The sequence below is a fragment of the Globicephala melas genome, chromosome 1, assembly GCF_963455315.2.
Source record: "Globicephala melas chromosome 1, mGloMel1.2, whole genome shotgun sequence".
Taxonomy (NCBI): Eukaryota; Metazoa; Chordata; class Mammalia; order Artiodactyla; family Delphinidae; genus Globicephala; species Globicephala melas.
This window is the reverse complement of record NC_083314.1, coordinates 26573078-26582692: the sequence shown is the minus strand read 5'-3', so window position 1 is coordinate 26582692 and position 9615 is coordinate 26573078. Positions and strand designations below refer to the sequence as shown.

General features: G+C 45.8%; 1 pseudogene; it reads left to right on the top strand.

Annotated features, from left to right (window-relative positions):
• Nucleotides 1-677: 677 nt before the first annotated feature.
• On the top strand, nt 678-4345 carry LOC132598219 (tubulin alpha chain-like; annotated as a pseudogene).
• The last annotated feature ends 5270 nt before the right edge of the window (nt 4346-9615 follow it).

Sequence of the window (9615 nt, the reverse complement as noted above, 5' to 3'; positions counted from 1 at the left end):
CACAGACCCCGGCGCCTCCCGGGAATCTCGGGATCCCCACCGCTGGGCAGAACCCCTGTGGAGGCTCTGAGGCTGTCTTGGAGGACAGTTCCTAACTAAACTGAACTGTGAAACTGTTGCCGATGTTCTAGAAGATCCGCTCTGCATCTGGGAAGGTCTAGACTGGACTGGGTTGAAGGACCGAAAGCCGGGAGAGTCTGTCCATCACAGGAGTTACCTCAATGAGGAGAGTGGACGGGTGAGGTGAGTTTTCTGCTTTCATTGTGACCCTTAAGCAATTATCTGGATTAACCCATCTGTACTCAGGGGGCCAGGACAAGTGTCCAGAGTAGGTGCATATCCCCCCAAAAGTGGAGGGTGCAGATGAGCTTTCAAAGCGCTCTAACTCCAGAGTCTGTGCCTCCGTTAAGCCACAGACCTGAACTCCAACTTCTGCCCGCTTCAGGGTGTGGAGGACACCAAGTCCCGGCCTTGGAGACTCGTTCTCCTAGGGGTCTAGGGCTAGAAGCTCCAGGGTGCCCTATCTTGGCATGCGGGGGCTCTGTGCCTTCTAGAATCATCCCAGCCAGCAAGACAGGGCACTAGGCAGTGGGGTTTGGCTGCTTGGTATTGACTTTCTCTAGAAGATCTAGGCTTTAGCCATCTTTGTTCTCAAGCCCTGGGTAAATGAAGAGAAAATGAGGGCCTTAAAGTGTGGGAAGGCCTGGAAAGGGAACCCAGTAAAGGGAACCAGGTAATGCACTGCTAGGCTTCAGGCTCCAGGGAGGACAGATAAAGGGGTGCTCCCAGGGAAGTCTTTTAAAGCCCCTGGCCCTCCGCAGACCGTGCCACGGTCTCTATCTCTATAGTGGGTGTATCTCTATCCCTGTGGGCCAGGCTGGGGTGCAGATGGGTAGTGCCTACTGGGAGCTCTACTGCCTGGAGCACAACATCCAGCCCAGTGGCACTGTGCCCAGCAACAAGGCACTGGGGAGCTGCACTGACCCCTTTCAACACCCATCAGTAAGACAGGGCTGGCAAGCACGTGTCTGGGACTGTCTTTGTGGACCTGGAGCCTTCTGTCATAGGTGAGTGGGCACTTGGTGGGTTCCCCACCCCCAGCCCATATTTTTGCCATCTCCCAAATCAGCTGGGAGCTCTGCTTAGGGGAAAAGCTCTTGGAATGCAGGCAGTCACCAGCCAAGAACAACAATAAGGTCTGTTGCTTTTGTCTAGACTGTCTTCAGGAGGGGTCCTGCGGGCTTCCTGTGCTGAGAGGGAGATGAGTCAGAGAGCTCTGCCTGGGAAACCACTAGATGTTTGAGTCAGGGGTCAGGCCTAGAAAGAAGACTACAGGAAAGAGTGGATGTTAAAGCAGAAACTTTAAACTTCCCTTTCCCTACCCTCAGGCTCTCAGGGATAACATTGCCTAAGGAACTGGGTGCTGAGTTTAACTGAAATGGGCCCCTTAATAGGATGTGGACCTGTGTGAACTTGGCTGTTTTTGGCTCTCAAGGGGTTCTCTGCTTCCTCCTTTCTGCGTCTGGATTTCCTCAGTTTCTTGTTCCTGAAAATGTCACCCCTCCCCCATCTTCCTACAGACGTTGTTATAGATGTTGAACTGTGGACTGGGTTTTCTGCATTAGTCTGTGTTCTTATTCCAATCAAAAGTCAAATGAGATTCCCGTGAACACACCCCTGATTCCTTACTAAGCAGAATGAAGTGGCTATGATGAGAGGGAAGGGACTGGAAAAGGGACCCCCTAACTTTCCCCCTCACAGCCCAGGTAGGACTGGGCTTTACAAGTGGGCCTCAGGCCCTGATCTTCGGTTCTACGTGGGGGAGCTCAGCAGGAAAGGTCCTAGTGCCTGTGTGGAGGAGACCTTTCCTCCGCACAGGATGGGGTTAGAACTGGCAGGTATAGGCAGCTCTTCTACCCTGAGCAGCTGATATCTGGCGAGGAAGAGGCTGCCAGCAACTCTGCCCAAGGCCACTACACTGTGGGGAAGGAGATCCTCGATCCGGTGCTGGAGTGGATCCAAAAACTAGTGAGCAGACCAAGTGCCCTTGGCACCTGGGAGGCTGGACTTGTGTGGAAGAAAGGGGAACCACAGGCCTATGGCCGGTGCTGGTTCCTCTGGCCTGTCTGTCCACTTGCTTCCTCTAGGGGGAGCTGCGTGTCCTGGGTGTGGATCTAGGGTTAGAAGTCTGAGTAACTTGCTCTGCCCTGAGCCTGTGGACTCTGGCTTCTGCCTTGCTGGTTGTTGCTTTGCCACGCCTGATTGTCTGATCCAAACCTTTTTTTGATTTTTGATCCATCTCTAGCCCCAGCAGGTGGGAGGAAGCTGCCTCAGAAGTTCAGCTTGTTGTTCTTGGACTCCTAAGCAGGGCTTTCCAGCTGGGAGAGGCTCCTCTTAGCTTTTAGACACTTTTCCAGTTTATCCTATCCCTTGCCTGAGGCTGGGAGAGCCAGGACCAAGGCCAGCTAGGAGCCAGTATTTTGGCACTGGCCCTCTAAAAGGATTGTCCAGACATACTCTCTGCTGCTCAAAGACTGAGGACTTGCGGGTGACCTGAGGAATGGGATTCTGTGTGAAAATATGACAAAGCACCCCTTTAAGCTTAGACCTTTCTTAAAAAGGAGAATTTCTTTTAGTTGTCAATTTACATAAAGCCTACTTATTTTATTTTTTGCTTTTAAAAATTTTTATTGTACATAATGTATATTTATTGTATATAATATATATAATTGTATATGACATATTAGTTTCAGGTATAGGACATAATGATTTGATATATGTAATATTGCAAATGAAGAACTTTTATATTGTTACTACTCATGTGTCTGGTATAGTCTGACGCTTTTCTAGTCCAAGGAACAACTACATCAGAATCACCAAGGGTACTTGTTAAACCTGCAGGTTCCTGGGTTCCAGTCTGAGGTGGGGCCTGGATACCACCACCACCAGCCCCAGTCCCACTCTCCTGCAACTAGGTGGCAGAGCTACAAAGCTGAGAGGGCTCAGCTCTCTGACTACAGATCCAATGTCCACCTGACCCTCATCTCCCCTCCCCTCACCCCTGACACTTCACACACACAGCACTGCCCTTCTAGGTCATCTGTCTCCCCAGAACTCCAAGCCCCTTGTAGGTATTCTCTTCTCACATCTATAGAGGTGAAGCAACAGAGCATGAGAGAACTTTCTGGAGTGATGGAAATTTCTATATTTTGATTGGTTTGATAGTTCTATAGGTATATACATTTGTCAAAGCATTCACTGTGTGTATAATAATATGTATACAGTTAAGTATAAATTATGCTTCAAAGTTTTGTGTTTTTGAAGTATAGAAGTGAATACAGTTGTAGTTAGGTCACAATAGTTTTGCAGACAGGAAAGAATCCTGTCAGGAGAAGAGGGCTGGGGACAGATGATTATGCCATCTGCATCCTTAACAGTGTTATCTCCTACCCTAGACAGACCAGTGTACTGGGCTTCAGGGTTTCTTGATCTTGCATAGCTTTAAGGAGGACACTGGCCCAGACTTCATCTCTCTGCTGATGGAACAGCGTTCTGTTGACTGTGGCAAGAAATCCAAGTTGGAGGGCTTCCCTGGTGGTGCAGTGGTTGAGAGTCCGCCTGCCGATGCAGGGGACATGGGTTCGTGCCCCGGTCCGGGAAGATCCCACATGCCACGGAGCGGCTGGGCCCGTGAGCCATGGCCGCGGAGCCTGCACGTCCGGAGCCTGTGCTCCGCAACGGGAGAGGCCACAACGGTGAGAGGCCCGCGTACCACACACAAAAAAAGAAATCCAAGTTGAAGTTTACTATCTACCAAGCCTCTCAAGTGTCCACAGCAGTTGGTAACTCCATCCTTACCACCCATACCACCCTGGAGCACTTGGACTATGCCTTCACGGTAGGCAATGAGGCCATCTATGATATCTGTCACTGTAACCTGGACATCAAGTGCCCTACCTACACCAACCTCAACTGGCTCAGGGACCAGATTGTCCTCCATCATTGCCTCTCTGCATTTTGATAGTGCCCTCAATGTGGACCTCACAGAGTTCCAGACCAATCTGGTGCCCTACCTCTGCATCCACTTTCTGTTGGTGACCTGCTCACACATTGTCTCAAATGAGAAGGGCTATCATGAGCAGCTCTTGGTGTCAGGGATCACCGATGCCTGCTTAAACCCTCCAGTCAGATGGGTCAAGTGTGACCCTCACCATGGCAAATACATGGCCTGCTCTGCCATGCAGATGTGGTGCCCAAGGATGTGAATGCCACCATTGCCACTGTCAAGACCAGGTGCATCATCTGGTTTGTGGGCTGGTGTCCCATGTGTTTCAAGGCAAGTTAGGGATAAAGGGAGGGATTAGCATGTGTCCTGTGTAACCACTGAGAGGGGAGATTCCGTTAGAGCTGCAGGCTTTGAAACATGCACTAGGGATTGGGAGAATCAGGCAAATAACAGCGTTAGAGTCTGTCTTTAACTCTTTTATATTAATTAATTATTTTTGGCTGCATTGGATCTTTGTTGCTGCGCGCGGGCTTTCTCTACTTGTGAGCGGGAGCTACTCTTTGTTGCGGTGCGTGGGCTTCTCATTGCGGTGGCTTCTCTTGTTGTGGAGCGTGGGCTCTAGGGCGCTCAGGCTTCAGTAGTTGTGTCTCGTGGGCTCTAGAGCGCAGGCTCAGTAGTTGTGGCTCGCGGACCCTAGAGCGCAGGCTCAGTAGTTGTGGCGCACGGGCTTAGTTGCTCTGTGGCATGTGGGATCTTCCCACACCAGGGCTCGAACCCGTGTCCTCCGCATTGGCAGGTGGCTTCTCAACCACTGCACCACCAGGGAAGCCTGGTTGTCTTTAACTCAATAGATCTCAACTTGTCTAGAGCCCAGGCCTTTGGTCTGTACACCAGGTTCAATTCTATTGGAAAACTCACCTTTATGAAAGGAAAGTATGTTTCATGTTTCTTAGCCTGGTATATAGGCATTCCCTAGGCTTGCCAGTCAGACTGGGAGCAGTGCTTTCATTGTTCAGGTGTGCCAGGGGCATACCCATTTAATATCGCTCCTCCTCAGAAGGGAGTGCTTTTGGAAGCACAGAAAGGCCTGCCATTCAGATAATGGGCAAAACAGGGGTCAGAAGGTGTATGAATACTGTCTCTTCCTTTTGAGTAATTTGTTTATGCCCCACCCTTTCATCAGTTCACATTCCCAGAGGGTACTGGGCATATGGCCTAGTTTAAGTTTTATAGGTTTTGTTTCAGGGTGAGACTAGAAAGATTAAAGGTGACAGCGGTGGCATTTAGAAACTATACAGCTTTCCTGCCCCATTACACTGCTGCAGACATGACTGCAATGGGAGGGGAGGCAGGGACTCCTGGTCATAAAGATAATAGCAGCTTGCTAGTGTGGAAGAGTTGTCCTGTAGCTCAGAACAAAGGGGTAGGGAATCTGGGAGGCTGACTTCCTTTCTCAGCTCCATGTTAGGAAAGCTTCAGCTATTCAAAGGAAGAATAGGTTGCCTTCAGGAATTGCTAGTAAGCTTGCTTTCCTTGGAAGCATTAAGGGGAAGTTGACCTTGTTTTTTTTTTTTTTTAAACACTGAATATCAAACACATTTGCACTGAATATCATGAAGGAACTGGCCTTGCCAAGATCTGAGGGCAGAGCAGACTTAATCTTGTTTGAAGAAGCCAAGAAGGCCAGTGTGGCTGGGGCAGAAGGAGCCAGGGGGAGATTAGGAACAGCTAGGGCCTTATGGACCATAGTCAGGATAGCAGTGAAGCCAAGTTACCACGGCAACCAGTCAAGTTCCTCTTTCAAGTCTCTTAAGAATCAGGGCATGGACCAGAGACAGCACAGGAGCCTCCCAGCATCCTAGTCTGTAATTTAATGACAGGGTTCCTTGTTTGTTCTCATTCCAAGAAACTGCTAGGGAGCAGTTATAAAGTATAAGTAGAATGAGGGTGATGATATAACTGGGCCAGTTCAGTTTTTGTATTCTTTATGTTCTCTTCCACTGCAGCTTTTCCTGCCCTTCCATGAGAAAGAAGCCAACTCTAGCCGATGGCAGCAATCTTGATGGCAAACTTCCCTAGGAGCACTGGCCGGTGATGACATGTTCATCTTTCAGAACATGGGCTTCACTAAGGATGTGGGCAACAGGTTTCTGGTCTGTTCAGACTGTGAAATCGGACCAATTGGCTGGCATTGCCTCGATGACAAGAACAGTTTCTATGTGGCCATGGAACGGGTTACCCATGAGTAACTGAGGGGAAGGGAATCAGCTCCACACCCAGCTGTAACAGCTGCTCCTCACAAGAACTGGCATTTAACCTGGTATAACTGCAGCTGTCTTCTCTGTACTAATATAAATTATGAGTATCAACATGTCCAGCTGAACATGCAGAGAGCTAATCCTGCTTCCTCAAAGCCTCGAGTGCATGCCTCTTGCTTAGTTTGCTTTGCATCACAACATTTCTTAATTTCCCTTTCCGCCCCAATTTTAGGTCCCCGGGGTACTTTCACAAGCTAATTCTCCTGCCTGGTATTCTGCCTGGGCTCTCTTTTATCCAGGAGTTCCCTTGTTTCTTGCTCTAGAATGGCGGTATTCAACCTTTTAGCCACAGTGACATTTGAGAAGTGATGCTCATGTGCTGATAGTTGAAACTCCACCTTTTTCCTCTCTCATTCAAGAACACATACGAGTGTCTGAGAATGACTTCTTCGTATGGCTAACTTTATCTACAGCAATTTATTCTTTTTAAAAGTAAAGCATTTACAAACCAGTATGTAACTGCTAATCAGAAACACATTACCTTGGACACATTTCTTGGAATCAGAATGGAGGGTGTGAGATATAGAAGGGATAGGCCTTTGCCGTATAATACATGAGTTTATAGGTTTGTCTTATCTGGACAAGTGACTCTTCATTTGCTCTTAGGAGAGACTCCTTTAATGGATAGTGTCATCATTTACTGAACGTACTGGGCATGGTCCTCTCTGAGTTTGGGTTCATTTGGAATCTCTATACCAACCCAGAATACAAACTTTCCATCAAATGCCTCTATTTATAGCTGTAGGGTTGCTCTAACAGTTTGATGTTAGCAGCAGTTTGATGTTCAATATTATTTTCAGTTGTTCTGTCATTGGTCTTCTGAAATGACTCACCATCTTAGAGGGAATCTATATAACCAGGTTTTAGGTATCCTCCCATCATCCCTACCTCTAAGATTCAGTAGACCTAGAATTGAAGTGACGACTAAATAGGGACCATCTGCTGTCCATTCCTTTGCATTTGTTTTCTGGTTGCTTCCTCCTTCCTCTCCACAGAGCTTACTCTAAGTGTCCCCCATTTAAGTATGGGCCTTTTGCAACCAGCCTACTCCCCTAGAAAGGCAGCTTCCTTCCGCAATCATAGCCTCAATGAGCTCTAGTAGAAAATGAGAGAACTGTTGTCCACGATTATGGCATTTGCAGGAAAACAAGAACAAAAACGAGAATTATCCACTCAGGTCATAAGGAGCAAAACCAAGCAGATGCCTCTAGGTGCATATGGTCCCTCGTATCACAAGCCAAAACCTAGGCAAAGCATTTTTTAAATTAGGCTTTGACTTTTCTTTCCAGTTTTTAAACACAGAGATAATACACATTCATTTCAGATAAATACAAAAATGGGTATAGAAATGTTTTTAATCACTCATATTTCCACCATCCAAAGATTGCCAATGGTTATATGGTGTACATACTTCTCAGTGTTTTTCTATATGTACTGTATATAAACACGCATGGTCTTTTAAAACAGATATGAGATCACACTCTTTTATAACTTGCTTTTTCCATTTAACAAAATACTGACTTCCCATGTCAGTAGATATCCATCTATATACACCATTGTTTTTAGTATTCCATTGTATTTCTGTACTGTAATTTATTTAAACGATCCACTATTAGATTGTCTCCAGTTTCTTATAAACAACGTGATATAACGTGCAAGCTTATAGATAAATCTGTTTACACATTCTTAATTATTTCCTTGGCTACATCATTAAAAGTGGAATTGCAGGGTATGCACATTTTCCAGGCTTTGCTGTATTGACACATACTCCTCAAAAACAGCTGTGCTAATTTATTCTCTGGCAGAAGAGAGCATTTCTCTGAACCCTTCCTAACATTGTGTATTATCATTAAAAGAATATTTTGCCACTTTGATAGAAAAAATCTCATTGCGTAATTCGTTAATTTTATTTCTAATGAAAAGTTATATACTTACTGGTCATTTATATTTTTTTTGAGAATTGCCAGACATCATTGCTCCAATAGCCAAAAATATCGAGCTGTTATTCTGCTTTTTCAGTTTTATCTGAAAGAAATAAAGGCATTTAAGCATCGAAATTAGACTCTTGCATGTCCTTGGGAAGAATATATAATTTGAAAAAGCAGAAGAGAGCTGAAACCTGAACTTTAGGGTTTGTCTTGAGATATGTCAACTAATTAATTAGTCACTTAGTTCTGCTATAAGGTGAGAATGTCATCTCTTCATTCCCCTCACATGTAATAGGCTCTCAGTAAAGATGTGTGAATCAGTTAATTGCTATTTGCTATAGGTAGACAGAGGTAACCCATGCTTGCTGCTATGAGTATAGAAACCTTCCTGTTAGGGAGAGCAATTGATTTTTCCAAGGCCTAATGGTTTCTACAAAACTCTTTTTTAACACAGAATCAAAGATGGACAATGGCGTACTGACATTTTACATATTGTTACCATGCTGTGTATGAATGAGGCTACTCCAGTAACTAACAACTAATGAGGATTTCTGCTCTTGTAATGGTGCATAGGTAATATGGACTGACCATCCCACTGAGGGCAACTAGGAAGGCTGGACAAAATATTTTAAAAGTCCAAAGGAATCAGAGCGCTAACATGTGTTTGAAGAATTATTGGACCAGGACCATTGAGAAGGCGGAGGCCCTGGGAGGTGGGCTTAATGTTACAGGCCACTGTTCCAGCACTTGTCAAACTTGGAGGAGGCAGTTCAGAGGCTGATGTGTGATTTTGACAGCCTTCCAGAAGTAGGGGCCAGAGTCTGTCAAAGGGGAGTAGACCTGGTGAATGCCCCTCACTTTGGTTTGTGGCCCTCAGGCCTTTGCACCCTAGGAATAGGGGTGAACCAGAAGTAGGGAAGAAAAAGGCTCTCGAAGGGGATTGCAGCTCAGCTTCCAATGATCCCAGTCCTTAAAATTGGATTAAGGTGATCCTAAAGTGGGAGTTTCCCCAAAGCCTTGGCATAAGCAAACAAAAACCCTCTCTAGAGGAAAATGTCGTCATTCTAAACTTCGAATTGTTTCTACAAACAATTTTGCTACTAAAATATCCTGAATACAATAAAACACAACCAAGCATATGAAACAACAGAAAACCAGTAAAAAGACAATGGAAACAGGCCCAAAGAGGATGGACACATTGGAGCTTTCAGACATAGACTATCAAATAACTCCTTATTCTGTTCAAGGAGATATACAAGTTTTGAGAATTTCAGCAGATACCTGAACATGTGAAAAAAACAAGTTAATTCTGGAATTTAAAAAAATCCAATAACCAAAATTAAGAATTCAGTGGAAGGAATAA